Here is a 23,678-nt window from a genome sequence, read left to right as displayed (position 1 = left end):
CCCTAGGGAACTTACTCCCAAAAACTGATACTTTGAAAAACACGAGTTTCCCTAGCCAGGAGAAGGAGGCTGTGTGCTCCCTCCCCATTATTCAGTAGAAAGCCGTCCAAGTCAGATCCTGCCTTTGATCCTGCCTCGGCAGGAATGAAGCCGTTGGAGGAACACCCTGAGCGGCGAGGCTCTGCAGCCCAGGCGCCCACGGGACGGGGACGGTGGCTGGGGGTGCCGGGGCGGCCGCTGTCCCCCAACAGCCCCGGGGCCACGCAGCTCCCTGGGATGGGGATTTTAGCTGGGCATCCCGGAGCAGACCCACCTGCATGGCCGGGCAGAGCAGGTGCTGCTGCCCCGGTGGCTCCAGCCCAAGGTAGGTGCCGCTGCCCCGGTGGAGCCCACCGCCCACCGTCCGCTGGGGCTGGGGGCCGCTCGTGCCACCCCCCGCGCCCTCCGGGATTGCACCTGCTCACCCTCTCGCAGATACCCGACGGCAGCGAGGGATGGTCCTGGATGAGCACAGCCGCAGCCTTGGAGGGGTCTCCATCCCTCCGGCCAAGCTAAAACCCAAACCGGCCCCATCCCCTGCTCCCCCACCCCTCAGAAAAATCCCCGGTCACGTTTTTTTTCTCATCCCCTCTGAAAACTGCAGCTCGAACCTAACACCAGCAGAGCCTCCCCTCGGCGGAGCAGCCTCCTCGTCAGGAGAGGATCCACAGCTGTAAATTACCCTGCGGTTGGAAGGCGTTTGCTGTATTTCTCCGGTGTGTTTTTTTTTTCAAGCCCGAGGAATAACAGGCTGCGCAGGGCTCGCAGCGACGGCACCCTTTGCAGCGGGGAGACATTTTTTTGCGCTTGTGCGGTAACTGAAGTTAATCAGCCCTCCAGCCCCCTCCCTTTCCCCCTCCCTTTGGTGCTTTTAGTGAATCAGAAAAAGTTTGGCTGCCTGCCTGGAAAGCACTTGCTAAAATCTGATCTCTTACTTCAGCAGCCTTAAAACTTGGGAAGTTATTGGCATTTATACAGTTGGAGCTTGCAGGCTTCCAAAGCAATAAAATAATAAAAAAAAAGCTCTGCGCTCTGGTGCTATTAGAACCATACTTGCTCCATTTCGTGCTGATTTTGCAGCATTTTGCGGGATTTGAGGCCAGGATTCGCTGCGGATGGGCGCTGTGGAGGTGTCCTGGGCCGCGGCTGGAGGGGCGGCGGATCTCGCTGGGTGTTACACCGAGAGGCGAGCTCTTTCGCCGATTAGCGTTGGGAGCCAAAACATTAGATTAGTCATACTCAAGGGCCTTCGAGTGAGTGTTTACAGTATTAATGGTAGATGAAAAGATGTGAATGCTGTAAGTTTTTATTGCCCATTTTGTTACACTTTCTTTCTGGATTTATTCACAGGATTACATGTTTTGAGCCTGAATGGGAGCGAGGGATTATAGGATTTCTTTTATAATGATCAGTTTGGGTAGGAGTTAGCCTTTGGTGAACTGGAGTAAATTAATGCATCACTTAGGTTTAATATTTATTTAGGCTAAAGGAAGTTGTTTAGTTTTGCTTAAAGGGCTCTGTGTTGTATTGGGGAGATTTAAGAGCGCCTGAAATGGATTATATTCTAAGGCCGCCTTTCGCCCTCCCGTGCAAGCCATGATCAGCGGGTCGTCCCATGTGTTAGTCTTAGAATTACGCTCCTCTGCTGCTGACTGTTACCCTGTGGCTCTGCATGCAAAGCTAAAAATCCCTCCAGGATGCGTTGGGGCTGGAGGTATTCTGGGGCAAAATACCATGGCTCGGGTATTTTGTATCTTCTATTAGTTACTCGTGTAGGAAGACTGCAGTGTGTTGACGTGCAAGCTGCCTGCAGTTAGGTGGTACGGTAGCTCAGCTGCTGGCTAAAAGCTTTCTCGTAGACCCCGAGCCTGCCTCCGCAGCCACCCGTAGGTGACCCGGTTGGGTGTAGCATCACCCGTGGGCGGGTTGTGGCAGCACCGGAGAGGCGTTCCCCAGCCCGGGCCCGTGGGGAGGTCGGAGGGACGGGAGTTTTCAGGAGCAGGATTTAGACTCCCGGACGAGTCGGACTCCTCCGGGGCTTTGCCGTCGGGTGACATTTCCACTGAGGGACACCGGGGAATAGCGCGTGGCGGGTCAGAGGGGAGCGCTGCTGGAGCGCAGGCAATGGGTGCTGGTGGCTGTGCGCTGGCACGGCCATGAGAGCAGCCCTGTACCTTGCGGGGCTGCAAGGAGGACAGCTCGTTCTCCGGTCCCTTCCCCCGTGGCAGCAATGTCCCCGTCTTGTTTTCTTCTCTTGCATCTTGGGAAGTTCCTCTGCTGCTTGGGGTTGCTGCAGTCCTGAAGGCAGCAGGGACACTGGATATCCTTGGGGACACTGGAGAGATTAATTTATTTATGCAGGTTGTTCTTAGGGATGCGTTTTCACCACTGGTTACCAAGCTCTCCCTCGTATCGCTTATCTTTAGCATCCTTCAGTTTAATTCTCCCGCTGCCTTTTCACACTTCCAGGAGCAATTTGTCCTCCACGTGCTTTTTCCCTCCGTATGTCCCGGAGCGGTTTTGGGGTTTGGCTTTGGAGTCAGTCCCTGCTCTTCACGTGGGTGAGAAACCTCAGGAGCACCTTGCGTGGATGGAGGGGATCTCCCATGCTGTGCCAGCTCTGGCAGCCCCAGTGGCCCTTAGGACACTGGGGTCGGGGACGTGGGACCTCAGGAGCTCAGAGGTCCCCATTCGCTGGGGCAAGTGGAGGCTGGAGGCAGCTTCGGTGTAGGCTGAGTAGTAGGATGCGAGGTTTTGGGTGCTGCCCTGGTTTGCAAGAGCTTCCAGCTCTTCTGCCCCTGGGCTACCTCCAGCGCATCATCAGCCAGAGTATGGGGCGATGCCGGTGCGGGCTGCCCCGGCCATGCCGTAGAGCAGAGGCTGATGCTGCCCAGCCTCTTCCCTGCCCTGATGAAACTCGGCGTGTTCTTCTACATGAAGTGCATCTGTCTTAGATTATGAAGAGGTCCCTGATAGGGCCAAATCCTTTGCTTTTATGGCTCTTGTAGGTTAAGATCCAGCTTTGGATTCTGATCCAGAAGGAAACAGGAGGTCAGAGGAGCGCACAAGGCAGCATCGGGCTATTTTCACATCTGCTGGTGTTGTGTAAGAGGAAGGCTGCCGCGCGCCATGCCAATAGCAACTTATGTTTCTCCTAAGCTCCTGTGCAGCAACAGACAGTTATTGTTTGGGGCTTTGTAAAGTGAGACACAGAGAAGTGTTGCTTCCACACGTTCAGTGAGCCAGATCCTGCGGTCTGGCGAAGCTGCGTGCAGCACATGTCGGAGGCGTGAGCCTGCTGAGCAGCTCCCTCCCCTCTCCCTGTCTGCTCCTCTGCAGCCATCCTCCCCGGGGGTGGTCGGACGTGAGTGCCACCAAACGGCACCGGGGACACTGTTATGGACAAGCCAGAGCATGGTCCTTGTCACAGCCCGCCCGGCTTGCCTTGCCATGGGGCTCCTGGCCACCCTTTCTGTGGGCGTGAAACGGTGCTGGAACCAAGGGTCCCTGCTCGCCCTGCCTTTGCCCTCCTGGCAGCAGTGCTGGTGGCTGGCACCAAAGGCAGGGTGCTGGACCACGGGGCCCCAGCGGGGTTATTCTCATTCCTGCGGATGGGCACCCACCTGCGCTCGCCCTCTTTGGGTGGCACGAGCATCTGTCTTGAGATGGCGGCCAAGGCTGTGTGTGCTGCCAGGGACAGAGGCTCTGGGTCTTGGGCATCGCTGCATCGCTCTTGAAACCCATGCTGTGGGATAGGGCAGGTGCTACTTCGATACGGCGTACCGTTCCGCTCCTCGCGGCAAAGCCCTGTGTGCTGAGGCTCGGCGGGGGCCCGGCACCCTGCAGCGCCCAGGCTGTGAGATCCTGTGCTTGCCATCTCCGCTCAGACTGGACCAGGACCACCAAGTTCTCGGCACAGTGTCCCCGTGCCGGCACCTGCCTCCTGCTCCGTGAGGGTGTTTGAACCCCCTCAGATGAAGGTAGTGCTCCTCCATGAAAACATCTGAAGTGAGTTCCACTTTCCAGCCTTGTCTCGCTGTAGTTCCTGCCGCGCTGCAATACCCGCCTGAGCTGGCCCACCCTGCGTTCGTGCGGGGCTGCTAACACTCAGGTTGTAGAAGTGATGCTGTGAAGGACAAAATATGGCAAAGGTGGTCTGGGAAAGGCTGGGAAGTTTTCTGTTGATTTTTCTGATCACAGCCGACTCTTAATTATTAGGCAGTGAGAAGACAAGAGAAATGCATAAGCAAAGCCTGATTTAATTAGAGGAGGAGGAGCTCAGTGATGTTGATGAAGTGCATGACCCCATCACGGGCTGGAGTTGATGAGATGGTCCACAGCTTTGGGTCTGTGCTGCTGCTGCCGGACTCGCGGCGGTGGATGCAGTGCCTGCTCGTGTGGCTCCGCTAGTCTGCGACCCGCAGAGGCAGGGTTTGGCTGCGTATTAAATTGTTTGTTCCTGTTTAAAACCCCCTTGCTCTCCAGGAAACGAGCATGCTGCTTGCCACGAGGGATTTTTATTCCCCCCTGCTGACTCATTGCACCGGTCTATGGGGTGTTGTGTCCTGAAGCTGCTCCTCGCTCCCTGCTTCTGCCTCCCGGTCTTTGGAGAGCTCAGGCTCGTGGAGGAAGAGGAGACATATTGGAGCAGTTGCCTGGGCTGGAGCGGGGAAGCCCGGCCCCACTGAGCGGCAGCAGCCTGGCGCTTGTGCTGATGCACGCTCTGGTTCTCCCGTGGGAGAAGCGAGACTGAGCTTAGCATGGGGTGAGTGCAGATGTGTGTCTTGTTCCTACGCAGGTGGGGGTACGCAGCCCGTGCCCCCCATAGCAGCTGTCGGCTGCCTGCCCTGGGCACATGCTGCCTTTGCTTTCCTCGGTCCCCAGCCCTTCAGTGTGCTGGGGCAGGTCCTCTGCCAGAAGACCCCTCAAACACATGTTTAGCAGGAAGATTTGCAAGGGCAAAGCTGGTTTCCGGATTCCCATCCCAGTGAGGCAGAAACAAACGTGAACTCCTTCAGCATTTGGGGGCTTGGCATTTTCTGGGTGCGTTGTGGCAATGGGCAGCAAAGCAGAGCTGCTTCTTGGAGGCTTCGATCCGCACACCTGCGTGTACTGCAGTTTGCCTTTTCAAAGCTCTAGAGATGTGCAAGACGCTTCAGAGAAACAGAGGATGACTCGGGTGGCGTTGAGGAGAGCACGTAGAAGGGTATAGTAGGTGTGGGGTTCACATTTCCCCTGTTCAAGATAGCTGGACGCATTGTGGTTGTTATATTTAATTTCTATTTTGCTTTCCTTATTGCTCCCGGCACGTCCAAGGCTGGACGGAGGCAAGCGATGCTGGGTTTGGAGCAGTGCTGGGTTTCGCAGGAGGGATGCCTGCTCAAACCCTGCTTGTTTTCTGCTTGTAGAGCAGCTTGGCCATAGCGTACCAAGGCAGGAAAGAAAAGAGCAGAACGGACACAGGGTGATGCTTCCCAAGCCCTGCGGGTGCCTTTGGGATGTGGTGATGCAGCCGGTGGCGGGTCCTTTGGCGAGGGGGAGGCGGGGGTGACTGCCGAGGACTTCTGGGGGCTCAGGTAGGATGAACAGCATCGGGGGGACTCAGGTGGCCGCTCAGAATATTTGATTTTGCTGTAAGCTGATAGCGCCAAGCTGGTCAGCTGGGCGAGTGGATATCTCCCTCTGCTGCGGGAGTCTGAGCTCAAGAGAAAGACTCCCCTGGGGGTGAAAATAATTTTTTTGGATCTATAAAGCTACTTCTCGGATCATTGGGAGTATTTTTATGGGTCTCTTCCTTTCCTTAGGAGCTGGGAAAACCCCTGTTGTGCTTTCTCCTCTCCTCCCTTCACCCTTGCTGAGCAATAGGTGCTTTCGCTTTGATTTTCCCCAGATACAGACACTTTAGATATCAGTTGTGATAAGAGCTGGTAAAAAATGTGTTCAGGGAACAGTGTGATTTAAAAAGGAAAGAGAAAGGAGTGGCTGCTGTTGGTGCCTGGCAGGGATATGTGAGGATGGATACCTGCTGCCAGGGCCTTTGCCTGGGGTCTCTGCAAACTGCTCCGGTCCTGAGAAGGCTGGGGTAGGTCGCGCCACGCGTGCTGGGGGGGATGGAAGCCTTGGGCACAGGGGGGCACCTAAATACCCTCCTGCCTACGAGCCCAGCACACAGCCCCGACCGGGCTGGCAGGCAGGAGCCCCCAAGATGCTTCGGAGAGAGATGCTCTGCTGCAAAGCGTGACCTTCCCGTGCTCTGCTGCTGAGACCGGGGGGGCTTCCACGTGGGAATCTGTGGCCCCGACAGGTCCAAACCTTATTTTTTTTCTTTCCTTCCCTGGGTTTTTGTGTTTTGATCACCCACTGTGCCATAACAGCAGGTACAACCAGAAATGATGCAGAGCTGTGCATTACGCTGCCTACCTGGTATGTCGCTTCTGTGTCCTGGTACGTCTCCAGATGTCCATGGAGGATTAGGCATCCAGCGAAGCAGCTGGAGAAAGGAAGAAGATCACCCACTGTGCCATAACAGCAGGTACAACCAGAAATGATGCAGAGCTGTGCATTACGCTGCCTACCTGGTATGTCGCTTCTGTGTCCTGGTACGTCTCCAGATGTCCATGGAGGATTAGGCATCCAGCGAAGCAGCTGGAGGGAAAGTAAGAAAAAAAAAAAAAACCAAAATAGAAAAGACTGTCTGGCTCTGCCAAAGTATTTTCCTATTGGCATTCAGCAGCCTCGCTATAGCATGAAGAGAAAGAAAGGGGAACAGAGAGAGGAAGGAGGAGGCTTAGCCTGTCATGGTCTGCATGTTTCCCTTTGTGCGAGCTCCTTGCCGCGTCGGGGGCTGTGGTGGGTGGGAGCCGATGTGCCAGGCTTCCCCACTTGGCCAGGGGCAGGCTGCAGGGTTTGCGCCCCCGGTGCTGGGCTCGCCAGCTCGCTTCGATGCGGGGCTGGGCTCCCTGGGCAACGCTTCAACACCTCGCTGCCTGTTTTGCCCGCACAAACAGCTGGATTTCAGCTAAACCACAGGGCAGTGTTTTCCATGTAGCGACAGCGCATCCTTCCCCGGCACAGCACCCTGCCCTTTGCCAGACTCCACTTACACCCTGCTCGCTGCAGGCATTTGCTTTTTCATGAGGTTATCTGCTTTATTCTGCTGCAGCCAGCGGAAAAGAGGTCATGCTGCTGGAAAATCTGAAATGCCTTTAACATACTGACCTTATAGTGCAATAACAGCGTCTAACAGCATCCTCCTGCTTATAGCTCCTGTCTCAGTGTGGTGCTGTTCCTGCTTCATGGCTGTAGCGGAGCGCGTGCCTGTCGAGCCCGCTGGCAATGCCGGCTGAGGTGAACTTTGCTTTGGAGGCAAGCTGGGAGGAAAGGGGGAAGATCTGAGGCCGCGGTGTTGGGTAATCACAGCCCCTGCCTCGGGGGGCAGTTGAAACGGGATAAAAAGGGGGCAGTGGGGAACAGTCCGGCAGGTCCTGCTCACCGCCATATGGCCGGCAATGACGGGAGATGAGGCAGAGCCCGGCCCTCGGGCTCGCCCCACGCTGAGATGGAAGGTGAGACAGTGCTTTTCTGGGTTCACTGGGGCAGACTCGGGGAGCCGGGGCTTGCCCCGGGCGGAGGCAGAGCCCCAGGCGGTGGCCAGGCTGAGGGGCCGGATCCTGCAAACAACGGGGGGATGGCACTGAGGGGAAGCGGAGTGGCAAGGGGCCGGGTGTGCTGTGTTTTATAATCCAAATCACGTTGAGATTGATGAATGCTAAACCTTGGTGAAGGTCCCAGGGAACTGCATATTGCATGGATATAAATACCAGAATGCAGCAATTAATTAATAACGGATTGCTCTTCCTACAAGGTATTTCCAGCACTCCTTATTCCTCCCAGTTCCTTCTTCTCCTGCTGCATATTTCAAATCCCTTTCTTTCCTGCTAAAATACTATCTTTGGCATAATTTTTAAGGACAGCTTGTTAAAAAGCTGTTGTATCTTTTGGAATACCCCGAGCTACTCTTCTGCAGAAATTCAGAATTAACAGAAAAACGCAGGGAGCAGTGGCGAGCCTGGTAAATAACTGGGCTTTCAGCATGCGTGCTGGGTGACCGTGGGCATGGCTGGCGGGATATGAAGCCCTGGGAATACAAATTAGGAAATGGGATGAAGGACAATATTGATAGAAGGGCATTTTGCTGCTTCTCTGTCGCTATTAATCCATTTGAAGAGAGGGACGGTCTGGAAAACTGGCACTGCAGTGCTGCGATCGCACGGGTTCCCTCACCCGCAGGTGGGACTGGGGTCACCTCCTTCCCTGCAAACCCTGGGCAATCCGCTAACCGTGCTGCTCCTTGGGCTTCTCCTGTCGAATTGTCAGATACGAACCTGAACGGATACTAATATTTATTTTCCCAAGTTGGATTCAAACTGTAGGCAGAATTTGACTCAGTTATACGAATGTACAAACTAACAGCGAGTGGGGTGCGTACTCTACTTCCAGCCATGATTTCCAACTATAAAATGAAAGCTGATTTTGACCCCCTTAAGCTGCCAGGCCTTAAGGTTACAATCCTGTACGAGTAGCATCAGTCCCTCAATGTGGGGCTGTACTGTAAGATTGCATGGTGCAGTGCAGTATTGATTATCTGTAAAATAAATTATGATGTATGTAGTGCAGGTTTCTGACCCCGTGGTCGCGACCTTGCGGTGATTGGGGAGACTTCCGACCAGCTGAGATCAGAATAGCAAACAGCCCCCCAGCAATCAATAGAAAAACCAGCAGGTCTGATTGTCGGGGCCTTTTACAGGAATAATGTTTGATGCCGTGTACACATGGCATTTTTATCCCGGGGAACAGGCAGTTCTACAAACTTGACCTAAAATTAGATGTGAAACTCCGTGTTGGGTGTTCCGCTGTGTGACGAGGCAGCCTAACCATGGGGCAATCAGGGATGGAAAACTTTGCAATGCAAAAGGGAGCGTGCCTGTTTCTACATCGGGGTTTTCAATGATCAGCGAAGCTGGTACGTCTCGGGTTGGAAGGGAGGAGCGCGGGCAGCTCTGCCCAGCAGCGCTGGCCAGCCCCAGCCGTGGTCTGCGGGGCAGGCACAGAGGGTCTGCCCTGGTTATACTGTGTATTTATTTTGTGAGTTCGAAATAGCGTTATCTCAGCCGCTACGAGAGAACTCTTCTGACCTGCAAGCCAAACTGACCGATTTGTGGCAAAATTGATAGCTAGACTGCAGGGCTGAATTTTTACGAGATGTGCAGATGCCTGCAGATGTGGATGCGGTGAATGAGGTGCCTGCTCCAGTGCTTTGCTGGGGTTGCCCCCCTAACCTGCGTAGGTGCAGCTGAGCCACCAAAGCACTGGCAAGGTAGGGGACGGGACTGGGCTGCCCCCGAGGCACCCCGAGAGCATCATCCTCACTCCTGACCCCGCTAGCGTGAGCATCGCGGCGGTGCCTCCAGCCTCTGGGTTGGCCGGGCTGTGTTCGCTGATTTGGAGAGGGAGCAAATAAATGGGAGTAGTCTGCCAGAGAGGCAGAGGGCTTGCTTTTGTGCTGTTTACGTTGAAAGAGTAGGTAATATGAATTTAATCGCCATTTGAATTTAGCAAACAAGAAAATGGAATTTATTTGCGCAGTTTTCATTTCTTTCTGGGAGCCTGATTTCCCCAGTGTGCACCATCACCGTGCATGCCAAGAAGCTGAGCAACACCAGGTCAAGTCGTGGGGTTTCACTTCTAAAGAAAGTCTGTGCTAACTCTGACACAGGGCCAGCAAGGCTGAGCTCGCAAAGCTGCTCTGTTAGCCGGGTGGCGGGCCCGGGGAGGTGGGGAGCTATAGGCATTCCCAGACCAAACGGGGAACTGTCCGTAGTGTTTCGTTGGCACCGTTTGTGTGCCGGGCGCCGCGGGGCTCTGGCCCGTTCCTGCAGGTCCCCTTGCAGAAGGATGCTCGGCGAGCAGGGGGATGTCTGGACCGAGGCACGGTGCTTTACAGCATCCCAGTGCTGTAGGCACCAATGCCGGTGGTTCAAAGAAAGGGCTCTTGGGGAATCTCCAGCTTCATGTCATAAGGTCTCCTTTCCGTGTTTGCCCGCGGCTGGCCTGAATTTCCCCCCAGCAGCATTTTTTCCCGCTGTTGGTGACTGGTGATGGATGCAGCAAAGCGTGTTGGGCTCTCCCTGGTACCCGCAAACTGCGCGGGGACGCAGCAGCCTAAACCTCGGAAGGTGCCTTAGTGATTGTAACGCCTCTTTTTTCTTTTTTCCCCTATTTAAAATGTTTCAAAAAGGATTGATTTTCCAAAACTGTTGAGAATTGTTCCCTGAAAATGGGAAACTTGCAATCTAAATTAATTAAAACCAAATGAAACTTTTCCGTAACTCAACAAAGCAGAAAGATAAGAAATCCTGTTTGTCCGGCATTTGCAGTGTAAAGATTTCCACGCAGGAGCGCGGCTAATAGAGATGAGTACAAATCTTCTATTAGAAAACAAACCGTGCTTTTCATTTCTGGCCCTAGGCTCACATGTTTGTTATATCTGATCCTGAAGGCAGATTGACAGTTTGGTTTGGATTAAATTCAACACATGGTTTATGCCATACTTTTGATAAGGCTCAATATTAATCTGATTTTTTTTTCCGTGCAGTCTTTAGTACATGAGCAGCAGAATTGTCCGTTCCTAGGAATATTTTTGCAGTGAAACCATTGAGGAATTTATTTCTGGAGGGAAGATGAAATTACTGATTTTAAAAACTCTCAAGATCCCAAGTAAAGTTGAAATCCATTAACTGCAGGCAGTAAGCTTGACATGTCCTGGGCAGGTTTCGAGCTATTTTATTAACTGATACAAAGAGCATTTTCTTTAAACATCTCTGGAAAGGCAGCAGAGGAGGAGACTGGCTCACGCAGAGGGACCAGAGCAGGTTCCTGTTACCACCAGCATCAGCTCAGAGTTCTGGTTAGCCGGGAATGAAGATCGTCACCATTTGCACCGGTACATGCTTGTGAGCTCAGGTTTCTCCATGGGAATAACGGGCATTGCCACTGTCCGCTGGTTCCCTGAACGACCTCCCGCGGTATGTCCCAAAGATGGGCTTTTAGGAACGTTGGCCCATTAGGTACAAATAGTTATTTATTTGTATAGTGTATATTTATTCTGTTTATAAATGGGCTTTACTCTCCAAAGCTGGTGTCTTTTGTCATTGCTCTCTTCCCTAGAAAGAAAGTGGGGGAAAAAGGTAGAAGAATTGGGAATGGGGAGGACCGAAGGAGAAGAGAGAAGAGGCAAAGGAGGAATTGCTTGTCACCTTTGAACTCGGTGGCTCAGCAGTTGTGAGCCTGGAAACCCGGCTGCAAAGCCGTGTGTCCATCCTCGATGTAGGATGCAGCGATCTGTTGTGGCTAATTTTGGGGCCACCTCCACCTGGTGTCTTTTGTCATTGCTCTCTTCCCTAGAAAGAAAGTGGGGGAAAAAGGTAGAAGAATTGGGAATGGGGAGGACCGAAGGAGAAGAGAGAAGAGGCAAAGGAGGAATTGCTTGTCACCTTTGAACTCGGTGGCTCAGCAGTTGTGAGCCTGGAAACCGGCTGCAAATCACCTTTGAACTCGGTGGCTCAGCAGTTGTGAGCCTGGAAACCCGGCTGCAAAGCCGTGTGTCCGTCCTTGATGTAGGATGCAGCGATCTGTTGTGGCTAATTTTGGGGCCCCCTCCACCTCCGATGCAAGCGTGGCAACTTGCAAGTGTGGTTATTTTATCAGGGGTGAAGTTGCTCCCAAAGCTTGTCTTTGGTGCTTGAAGAGAACTGGTGCTGGCAGGACCTGTCAGTTGGTTGTACGGTGGTACAACTGGGCCCTGGAAAAGCTCTGACTTGATGGTGATGCTGAAAGCAACTGAGGTCCTTATCCCAACTGTACATTAACTTCATAAAAACTGAAATCAATGGAGCTGGAGATGAACATTGCCTGGGTCTGCATTCATCTGAAGCTGCCTCCAGCAGCGAGTTGCACCCAGCGAGGTGCTTAGGTGAGCTCTTCTCCGAGTGATGGAGCTCCTGGGGCACGTGTCTCGGGGTGAAGTCCTTGTTTCTCAGCAAGACGGTGCGAGTTCCCCATATCCATCCGTGTTGGGTGAGCCGGAGATCTCCAGCCTCAAACGGAAAATGTGTGTTTGCACAATTAGCGTGGCCCCTTCCTTCCCTGGGAGCAGAATGGTTTATTGATTTCTTTGGCCTGCTCGCCCCCACCTATTCAGCAATAATGACCCTTCCACCCCAACTCTAAATCATCCCAGCCTGCCTCACCCGTAAGCCCTCTAATCTTTTTGGGTTGTTGTTGGTATTTATGCTCGTGGAGGTTTATGATCTGTCGGTGCTGGCTGCTGAAATGCTTTATTTATCCATACGCTGGGCCACACAGGGAGCGTCCTTATTCTGGTATCATGTTCAGGATGCTGTAGTTAAGGTTTGTGTCAGCACTTCCATGCACAAACCTTGTTATTCAGGGGTTTTGCAACTCCGTGGAAAAGAAAACCAGCGACCTGGCACAGCGAGGGGAGGCTCAGAGGCACACATGAAAGCCCAACAACCCACTGCCCATTTAGGGATTATTAGATGGGCAACCTCTTTCCTGGAGGAAAATAGCCAAAAACATCCTCCTCCTTTGGTTTGATTTTGTAAAAAGAAAACCCTCTTTTGTGTGCTTGTATTGGTGTCAGATGGGGAAAACACAGTGAGGTAGGACACAGGCTGGAATCCTCTCCGGCTACTTAAAAAATAAACATCCGGCCAATGCAGAACAAAACTGCCTTCTCTGAACACATCGTGTGCTGCGGAGGGTGGAGGGTTTGGGGAAGGCAGTGGCTGCTCCCTGCCGCCTCGCTTCGCCCGGCCCCGTGGCCGCTCGGCCGGCAGGCTCGGCACTGCAGCCCTCTGAACAGTAGGCGACGGGGTATATAAATGTGATTTATTGCCCTGTTAGCACAGGAGCTTGTGGGCTTATAAATTACTTGGAGATTTCTCGATAATAAAGGGAGTGTGGTATAAACAGGAGAGAGAACAGGGTTTGAGAATGTATTTCAAAGAACTTTTGGGGAAGGAGAAGTTTTGCGGCTGTTGGCAGGTATGGAGTGATGATGCCTGGCTGTGGTGGAGGAAGAGCCTTTACAGACCAACCCAGCCGGGATAGTTTTTTATTGCTCCCTCTTAATGGCTGATGGATTTTGTGGGCGCTCCATGGAGCAGCCTGGAGCAGAGTTGACAAGTCAGAGTGAAAATGCTTGCAGCGCCCGTTAGCCCAAGACAGCAGGCTGGGGTTTGCATCGGGGGTAACTTGTTTAAGCAGAATTGATCAGCCACTTGTGCCCGCAAGCAGGAGCAGGCAGTGATGAAGTACCCCCTGGCTTCCTCAGAAAGGGGACACTGTGGCAGCAGGGTTTTTATAAAGGGAAATCGGGAGCGCCAAATAGATGCTCGACCCTTTTGTTAGCAGGTACCGAGCTGGTGTGACTGGCAGCCCTAAGTTACTGCTCCAAAGCCGTTTTTCTCATCTCCGGGATGGTGCCGGCAGGTCTTGCAGCACGTCACCACGTGTAGCTGAGGGGACTCTGCCACCGCGCGCTGCAGCATGCGGCAGGCTGAAAGCAGCAGTGATGGTACAGGAGCATCGTTTTGGGGAGGGCATTAGTGAATTGGGAGGTGCAAGAATACACCTCCTCAAACTTGCCTTTGGGCTGGGTCCGGGGGATGCCCAGTTTCGGCGCTTACCTCCCTCTCAGTCCTCGGTTTGCTGACCGCCTTTGGCAGGGCATGGGGAGAAAGGGTTGGCAGCTTCTCTGCGGGCTTGCGAGAGCACCGGGCTTGATGAGGAGCATCTTGGGTGCCGGCACTGAAACAGAGGTGGTTCCCATCTCTTCTGTTTTCCCTCGAAGCTTATGGAGCTGGCCATACGTTTTGTTCACTGAACGTGAACGTTTCGAACATCTTGGTCTTAGGTTGGGGATGTTTTTGGTGTGAAATCGTGCTTTGCTGATCGCTCCTGGAAGCTCTGCAGCATGTTACTGTGCGGCATCTCAGACCGTGGTTTCAGGTAGGGCCACCCTAGAGAAATGATAGGAAACGGAAGTGGTTGTTGTTAATGATGACTTTAATTCAGTTTTGCTAAATAAAAGTGGATCTTCCCAGGTAAGTTGATTTGAAGAGATTTATTTAAAGTAAGTAACGCACTTTCAAATGGAAATTGGTTCTGTCCACCTCCTACATCAGCAGGGCCCCCGTGGTGATGTATTTGGGGTTCAGAGGACAGCCAGAGAGCTCCATCCTGCCTTACAGTTCAAGAAATAGGTTTTGCAAGGCAAGCAAAGCATAAAGCAAGATCAAAAGAAAATATCTCCCTTGCAGAGATGAAGGAAATTTTGCATCTTGTTTTTCAAATAAGTGAATTACTGATCAAAATCATCTCTGGAAAGCCCTGTTCCAGAAATAGCTTGCAAGACTTTTCTAAATAAAGATGTTTCTCATGTACATGGGAAGAGAACTATGCAGGAACAACTCTAATATTGCAGGTGCTTGGTCATGGTAACCTGGGGAGAGGAAAAGGAAACTTGTCAACAATGTGTTGGCAAAGTGTGCAACTGAAATGGGGAAAAGCTGTTTGAAGGACAAGGGGGTGCTCATCTCCATGACTGTGATTTCATAAATTGCCGTTTATTTTTAGGTAATTTGCTGGCCTACTCCACTTTTCACCCTGATGGCTCTTCCTCAACGCTGTTACCCCGGGACCTTGCCTTTAACAAGTCCCAGTGGGTTCAGAGAGGTCCAGTGGCTTGTTCCTGGGAGCTGGTCTCCTGCTGGATTGTGCTGTGCTGTTGTCCCAGTTCCCTGCTCTCTCCTGTTCAGGAGCCTCCAACGTAATTTCCAAACCTAAGCCTTCCTTGTGGCACACCAGCGCTGGGCATCTCTGGGCCCCCGCATGAGCAGGGCAGGTGAAGCTTATGTCCCCTCTGTCCCCCTTTCTGGGAAAGGGGACATCCATGTTCAGCCACACCAGCCCTGCTGTCACAGGCTTTATTTCACTGGGTCAGGATGAAGAGCCTGGAGAGGCTGTCCCCCAAGCTGGGCATCCCCATTGGGTGTTGTAATTAGGCTCTGAAAGAGAGATCAGCCCACAGAAACAGGACTTTCCCCCCTCAGTAACTAATATTAGCAGGCTGGTACTCAGCAGACATGTAACCATTGAGGCTGCTGTGTTTTTACCAGTTTCCAGTGATGTTTTGGTAGTTTCCATAACATGGACTTGATACTTGCCCTGAACCTGCAAATGTCTCCCTTCAGAGCGGTGCTGTTGGAGACGGTGGGAGTAAAGAATATGCTCAGTTGAATGATGGAGAAGACAAACTTTAAATGTAGGAGGGGAAGGTGCAAGCTATGGGAGGGATTTTGGGTCTCAAACAGCTAATGTCAGCCAGTCCTAAAAGCAGGCATGAAAAAACTGGAGGCAGGCTAGTGAGAATGAACGCAAGGCAGAAGTGAGGTATCAGTAGCACAAACGTTCCCAGCGGAATGACTCCTGCAATTTCAGTAAATCCCCCGATTGGCCTCCAGTTATTGTTAGATGGATTAACCTCCCTGTCCTTGGTCACAACCATTTTCTTATATCCCAGCACTGTGTGGAAGCTGCCAAATCATGGGATGAGTGAGCAGTGACACCTGAGGAGGTCCCTTTCCCCTTGGCACCATTCCCGTGTAGGATGACTAGGTGTTACCTTGCCAGAATAAGCAGGAGCGGGACCGGTTGGAGCTTCGTAAAAGGTTTCCGGAGAGGAAACTCGACAGATGAAAAGTGGCATGGGATAATCCAATAGGGTCTCCAGGCATCTCTGCTGAATCAGCTGTGTGCTTTTGGAGAAGCCACCTTTCATGTGAGATCAGTGCTTGGGAGCTACTGTGCGGGGAGATAGTTGTTAGCCACATCTCTCTTTTCTTTGCAAATGCAATGGAAAAAGGTATTTTGGAAATCCTGCCCTGAACTCGTGTGCGCTGCTCGGCAGTTGCCATGTTTTACCCTAGAGGGAGTTGCTTTTCTGCAGTGGGAGCAGGGATCTGTGTTCCTTGGACGATGTCAGGGGACCGGGATGAAAGGAACTACCAGGGTAAACATCAGATCACTGCTGCAGCGCTGCCACTGCAAATGTTTATTTCTTTTATGGGGAGATCGGTCTCCGGTGATCTTCTGTCTCCTTCTGACGGTGGTGTTTTCCTGCGTATCGCTTGGGTTTCCCATGTCTTGTGCTTTTGCTCCTGTTTTCGTGGATGTCCCGTCTGGGCTGGTATCGAGCAGAAGAGCCAGAGATGTCACCTTGGACCTGATGGGCCCGTGCTTTAAACTGGCCTTGTAAGTCCTAGGGGGGAACGACTCTGCCTTTTTCCACGGTTTGGAAAACCCCTGCCCGCTTTCAGGGGAGCGGGTTTGGGGTTTCCACTCTGTCCTACTGCCATGGCCAAACAGGTTTGCAGCTGGAGCATCTGCCCCGGGAGGAAGTTGCTGCTGATGGAGGGAAGGAGAGAAAAGGTCGGGAGTGCTTTGAACCTGGCAGGTTTTCAGTAATTGGGCTCAGACCTTGTTTGAAGAGCTGAACAAATTGCTGGTAAGTATTTTTAGTGGGGTGCCGGGAGCTTTTGTGCCAGAAGCACCCCGCTGGGAGGACTGCCCTGGTCTCTGCTGCAACCCAACCGGCGTGGCCAAGCTGGGCTCCTCCACCGCTGCATGTGAAATGGGACGAGGAGCGGAGGGCGATGGGGACAAACTGCGTGCTTGGCCAGCAGCACCCTGGGGATGAGCGGGGATAGGGGAGGGGCAGCCCCCTCACCCTTGTTTCTCACCGTTGCAGAGCTCCCTGTGCTTTGTGCAGAGGCTTTTAAGTTGTTTGGGAACAACTTGGCTGCTGCTGCTGCTGGGTCTGCTTCAAAAGGGACCTCCTCTGCGGCTCGCCGTGGGGGGGATACGTGCTCAGACACGGGTTACTGCGCCGCTGCCTTGTCGGGCACCGGGTTTGCTCTTAGTGTGTTTTGGGCTGGAGAGACTTTACAGTTTCCTCTTGAGGTTTTGTGTCTTGAATGCCTGTTTCAACTGCTCAAAAACACTAATAGACAACTACTTGCATCAGTTTGGATTGCTGAGTGGTTTTAATTCCTGCATATCAGGGCAGTTTATTTCAGCAGGAGTATTTTCTCCATAAAGAAAAGAAACGTGGTTTTTTTGTTAAGGTAGTGAAGGCAGTTGTAGCGTGCCAAGCTCCCCGAATCCAACTGCTGGCTTTGTGGATCCATGATCTCAGAGAGGTTGGTTGGGGCTGTTCTACAGCGCCTTGTTGCAGTTGTCTTTGCAGCGATACCCGTGCCGCGAGGAGGGACACAGGCATGAAACTACTTCTGAAAAATATTTACGTCCTGGTGCTAGCAGCGAGGAGCAGTGGCAGTAGCACAGAGCCATGCAGGGATCCTGGGTCATGCATGGCCCGTGCCAAGCCTGAAGGACGTTGCCACCGGTCAGCAGAGAGTGTGGGGAATTAATGAATATCGAAACTTCCCCCCAAGCAAAGAGTGCACCCCTTGGGAGGCACGGCGGGAAGCGGGGGAATTGTTTTGGGTCTTGTTTTGCCCTCATTGAACTTGATGGTATTGGAAATAACTGTTATGAAGTGGCAACGATGGGAGCTTAGCTCTTCCTCAGCAAAACCATCTGGGGAGAAACCACGGTAGGAGATTTCAACTGTAAAGGGGAGTATTTTGGAAATCTTAGGCTTGTGGAAGCAGTGATTTTTGCAGATCAGGACTCTCGTGAAGGCTGTTGTAGTTTAACACATCCTCTAGAGCCAATCCTGTCTTCTCTCCGTGGGTTGTGTGTCTCGGGGTGGGTTTGATCTGCATGGCAGGACATGTCCAGAGCAATGTACATGCAATGAGGTCTCGGTCCTGGGGAGGTGCGAGGTTTTCTGCTGGCACCAAGGTTAGGGTTGCCGTGATCATACACGGTCCAGGTCCAGGCCGTGTAGTTACAAGGCAGTGCTGTTCAGGCAATATTTGGCACCAAAGGGGATGAGGCCTGAGCGGGGTCAGCTTAGGAGTGGGAGATGGCAGGTGGGGCAGTGCCTGGAGGGGACGTGGGGGCTTCACCCTGTCCCTGGATGGCTCCGCCAAGGTCTGAGGTGAGTGGCAGTGCTAAATAAACAGTTGGGTGATACGAATCCAGCTTATTCCTATGTTTCTTCCAGTAAGAAAAAAAAAAAATTAGTGCAGTAGTAAATGGGAACGTTGTACATTTTGGAAAACCAGGTGCTGAACATGGGAACAAATTTGGAGCCCTGAAACCCAGCCTGTCCAACTTCTGTCTGGCAAGTCTGACAGCTACGGCATTAACCCTTGCAACTTCCTGCAGCCCAGGCTGCACAGAGGTGCCCCGTGGAAGCCTGAGGTGACCTCATGAAACCACCACGGAAATTTAATGTATTTCAGTAAGCAAGGGAGGAATCTGTTTGTTGAGCTGTTTGTTTGGTTTTATTTTAATATCCTCTACTTTTCCCCCTACTTATCTTTTTGAAACTCCTGTTCTTATTATTCTGGAATCATCACACTATTTCCTAAAAATATAGTTTCACTAAGATGTGGTTGGATTTTTTAAAATGGAAAAGCAGTGGATCTTGCAGGACAGGGTTGTAGCACTCGAGCAAAGCTAAACTGCTTTGCATCCGCGTGCAAAGGGCGTGGGCCTTAAGCCTCCCTGCATCAGTATCTCTTCCTGAGACAAAATCACGTGGATAAACGACAACTTTGAGTCAGGATGGCTGAGGTCGCCTTAAACTGGTGTCACAGATGTCCTACGAGACCACAGGGCTGGACATTTTAAAGCTCTGTCGTGATCTTGTGTCCCAGTTTGGGTACCCCAGAAAGGACAACCAGAGTTACTTGACAAACGTGCATTTCAGCGTGTCCATCTGCTACATGGAAGATCTCAGTTTTCCCCTTGAGACCTCGGTCGACTGGCGGTCGGCCAACGGTCAGAGCTGCAGAACCGAGCACCTGCAGATCCCTTTGGGTACACGGGGACCTGCAGCGACCCTTCGAAATCATCCTGGGGGAGATGAGATGCCAAAGCTGGAGTGGTCACGTCTGCGTGGCGTCGGGTGGCTTCGGGTCAGACCTTCCTTCCAGCGCCGACCTCCCTCGCAAGCCCTGGGCAGCGGCTTTGGAAGGCAACGTTTTGCCAGTCGCAGTGGAAGTCAGAAGGACCACCCAGTTCTGATAAGGGCAATTTAGAAAGGAAGGAGAAGATTGTGAAAAGAGGGGCAAAGGGGCACAAAGGGAAGGAAAAAAAAAACCCACCGCTGAACAAAAATGAAGATCAAGACTGCTGTTAAACACACTGCCTGCGAGGGAGGTCTCCACCATGCCTTTTCTAATCTAGAGCCAGCAAGGATTGTATTAACAGCTTCAACGCAATGGAACAAATTAATCCCTGATGTAATTGAAATCGGTGAGGTCTCACAATAGGTGAGTTTGACCCAGTGGGATAGAAATAGAACAAGTATTGGAATGAAGGAGTGAAATGAAGTCACACTGTTCAGCCATTGGTATTTCATTCCTAGAAACAAAGGCCAGACAAATGCAGAGAATACATGGCTCTGCTGGGCATGGTTGAAAGCTGCTCAATAATATCAAGCTTTGAAGGGATATTTCTGTATGGAGAGGAAGTATATAGCAGAGATATAACAAGCATTAAAAAGAAAGAAAGACAAAGAAAGAAAGGAAGAAAGAAAAAGCCCTGCTTGCTCATTGCCTGATTGATAGCTGTGGTAAAATAATACCAGCCCTGAATTAAAAAAAAAAAGATATATCACAACTGGAGAAAAATAATAAGAAGAATTAGGGTCTGAATTGTATTTCCGGAGAATCAAAACTGTCAGGAGCTTGTGGCGAGAGGCGGTGTCCTGCAGATACCCCTGCAGCTGAGATGCACGGGGTTGGTTTGCTTTGGTTAGCACAGGTAGCAGGAACTGGTCCCACTGGGAAAGAGGTGCCTTTTGGTGCTGGGAAGTGGCTGGGTCTTGGCCCCTCGGGCGCTGCTGCACCACGGCACGACGCAGGCTCCTGCGGGGGGGGAAGGTGGACGCCGGAGGGGCGGGCTCCCTCTTGCAGGCTGCTGAGCTGCTGTTGCTCGTGGTAATTATATTAATAATGTGACTTGGGGGCTGCAGCCAGTGACCTGGTTCTGAATCGGTGAGAACGGGCAGATGGAGGTGGAGATGTGGAGGACGGGGGTGTTGGAGCCCGTGTAAGAGAGCTGCATTGCAGCACTTCAGCAACACTCTCGTGCTGGGCTTTGCACCGGCAGGCAGCGCTCGCTGGAGGCGCCTTCCCTTCCTCTGGTTGCACCTGAGTATGCCTGGGGTTTTAAAAGTCATTAATCAAGGCTGAAACCCTGCTCTTCCCCAGACTGAACCATTTCCCAGGGTGGAACAAGTTTAAAATGTCGCCATCTCACAAATGGTGCGTTTTCACAGTTCTGGCTAAGGCTCACTCCATCATCAAAAAGAGAAAATTGGTTTTCTCGAAGGCGGCATCATCTTTCTCTAGAAAATGGCCAAATACTGACTGATGGGCCATAAAACGTTCGTTTCCTCAAACTCTCTCAGGTTCCAGTTTTTTGGCACTCCCTCCTGCCTTCCTCATGGTTTCATACCAGGCTCAGTAACACTGTTGTCTGCCATCTGAGGGTCAATGGACACGTTGCTTTAGGGGAGCTGGATAGCAGTGGTACATGGCTTGCAAAGCTGGCGGGATCTCGGGGAGAGGCTGGGGAGTTTGGCTGAGCAATAGCCCTATTTCTCAGGGGCTGTGTGTTTTGGAGAGAATGAAGGTCTGACACTGCCCAAGGAGATTTAATGTATGGCCTCTCCGAATGTGGCAGGCAGCTCTCCGGAGAAAAGGAGGCTCCGCTTGCAGAGCAGCTTTTGGATCCAAGTACGTGTCACCTCGCTGAGCTGCATGTCCCCTCTTCCAAGCCCTGGAAACGTCTTCTCTTTGCGTCTTGTTTAACATTTCTGAAATCCAAAGGGATGGGCAGGCTCGACCCCCTCATCACCCCATTTCCTTCTCCTTTCCAGCTCCATCCCTACATGCACCTCATTTAGAGTGCATTAAACAAAGAGCAAACATCATTAAATTTCACGTACTACAGCAACTTGAAGGCGCTCAAGTCAAAGAATTAGGGGCTCAATTTCAGAGCATATCTGTGCAGGAGCGGGGAGAGTTCTGGGTTTCTCCCCGTAATGGGCTGATGTCTGCTGCATGGGCCCATGCCGAAGGAGAGCTTGGCACCCGTCCTCAGTGCGGGCAGGAGCTCCTCTGAGGCCAGGGCAGGCACAGGAGGGGAGGTGGGGGTGGAGGTGGTCTGGTGCTTGGCTTTCTTCCTTTCCCAGCATGGTGAAATGGAGGCTGGGAAGGGAGTGGAGAAAGGGAGTAGCCTGAACACATCGCAAGGAGAAGCACAAGGGGGAAAAGTATTATTCAAGCCGAAGGACACTGTCGGCACAAGAATAAACAGTTGTAAACTGGATGTAAATATGCGAGGTAGAAAATTAAGGCAGAGAATATTAGGGAAGTGTTTCTGAAACAGCCTTCTAAGGAAGCAAAGACAAAAGATTGTTCATGACTCGATTTGTGAACGGGCTGTAAAGTGGTACAGCTCTTGTGGAGCGAGATCTTTTGGCATCTGGGTTTTCAATAGGACATTTATGCTTGTCCAATGAAATTTTTTTTTCGCACCAAAAAAAAAAATATCAAAAAGCGTTTCAAGTGAAATACTTTGTAAACGCCATTGGTGGAGTCTTTTGGGGAGTCTCATGTCTGCATTGTTTTGAACAACCACTTCCATGGTGCACCGTGTTGCCCTTTCTCACAGTGCACCCTGGAGGGTACACAGTCATCATCCAAGGTGACATCTCCCAAGATTGAGAGTGCAGCTTAGCTTTTTGCATGTTTATTTTTCAAGGAAAAAATATTTTTCTGTGGATAGCAGGAAGAAACAAACACCAAAACAAAGGTCTAAGTTCTGTTATTTTGAAAGGCTTACTTACATTTGTTTAGTTCTGGCACTGTCACGCCATAGCCTCTCTCTCGTTGGATGCACAGAGATTGACTCCGAAGTGCCCTCTCCCTTCGCTCCAGGTTCCTGCTGCGCATCTGAATACGGAGCCGCTTTGTGTTAGATGAATTTCCAAATGTGCTTCTAAGCCCAAAGAAGTGAATACGTCAGAGCAGTGCACATCCACTTCTGTCTGGCTTCGAACTGGGCTCTGTAACCTGAAGGTAACAATATCCTGGCGATGGATTGACTTTGCAGTTAAGAGGAGGAAAAAGCAGCATATAAGGAGTGCATTGTGTTTCACTGTATGTCAAGGATGGCTGTCATGGTGAGCTAGCAAATCCTGCTGTAATTGGCATAGAGGAATTTTGCCAAAGTCATGGAAGCAAAGTGGTTTGTTACTTGCCTTTGCGGACTTGAGAGAGATCTGTCTTGGATATCCTCTTGTTGACCTTATCGAGTTAACTTTCATGTGTTTAGAAGGTCATGGAGAAAATCATTAATATTAGGTTGATTTGATGGCTGAAAGGTAATAAGTATTTCCTGCTTATCAGATGGGGTTTGAAAGGACTTTGAATAGCTTGATTTGTTTATCTTTTGCAATCAGTACGGCCCTTAGCGAGAGGGATTTTGTATTCCTGGTTCAGTTTGGGGAATGACATATGGTTTGCTCTCTGATGAGGCTTGGAGGCTCCGTAGGATAAAAAGCAAAAAATCAGGAAATTCTGAAGTCCAGCTCCCAGCTAACTTGGCCATGCTGTGGGCCTTGGACATCTCATGCTGTAACGCTTTATGACATGAACAATAACAGATTAACATCCCCTTTTACTGGAAAGCTCAAAATAGAAAATTTGAAGTGCATAGAGGTTGGTTGGATGGAAAGCCAAATCCCGTAAACATGGCTTGGCACCATGAGGGTTTCATTGACCTTGGCGGGGCTGTGATTGCTTTCCGTTCACAACAAGGCATCAGTGTTTGCAGAGATGTGGCACAAGCTTGCGTAGGACTAATATTGCAGTGCTGCTGTCAGAGGCTTTTGCCGTTCTTGAGTGTTTCTTGGATTACTTAATGGTGAAACCTTAGGCTGCATCAGCAAAACGGTCTTTCCCTCACCTTCCATCTGAGATTTAACAAATAGGAGAGTCATTCTTTAAGCTGAAGAATCGTTGTAAAGCCATGTAAAATGAAATCCACTCACTGTTTGAGAACCATTCGGCAAAAAAGCACTTGAAAATCTCCCAGTGTGGGCTGTCTAAAGACAGATGTTGTTTCTGGTTTCTGTGGCTGTTTGGAAAGGAGGTAGGACTAAATGCGCCTACCTTGAATGATTGAGCAAGTACAACAGAGAGGAGGGAGATCATCTTCTTTTCAGGAGTGAGGCATTTCTGATGCATCAGTTAGAATCATAAAATCATAGAATCATTAAGGTTGGAAAAGACCTCTAAGATCATCGAGTCCAACCGTTGACCCAACACCACCATGCCCACTAAACCATG

The 23,678-nt window shown here is 51.4% G+C and overlaps 1 protein-coding gene across 1 annotated transcript in view; it reads left to right on the top strand.

Annotated features, from left to right (window-relative positions):
- Positions 1-23,678, top strand: part of FGF18 (fibroblast growth factor 18) — a 79,275-nt gene that overhangs the window by 872 nt on the left and 54,725 nt on the right. The window lies entirely within an intron of this gene.

This window comes from Aptenodytes forsteri, unplaced genomic scaffold (genome assembly GCF_000699145.1).
Source record: "Aptenodytes forsteri isolate BGI_AS27 unplaced genomic scaffold, ASM69914v1 Scaffold54, whole genome shotgun sequence".
Lineage (NCBI taxonomy): Eukaryota > Metazoa > Chordata > Aves > Sphenisciformes > Spheniscidae > Aptenodytes > Aptenodytes forsteri.
The sequence above is the reverse complement of the archived record's forward strand: the minus strand, read 5'-3'. Positions and strand labels throughout refer to the sequence as shown.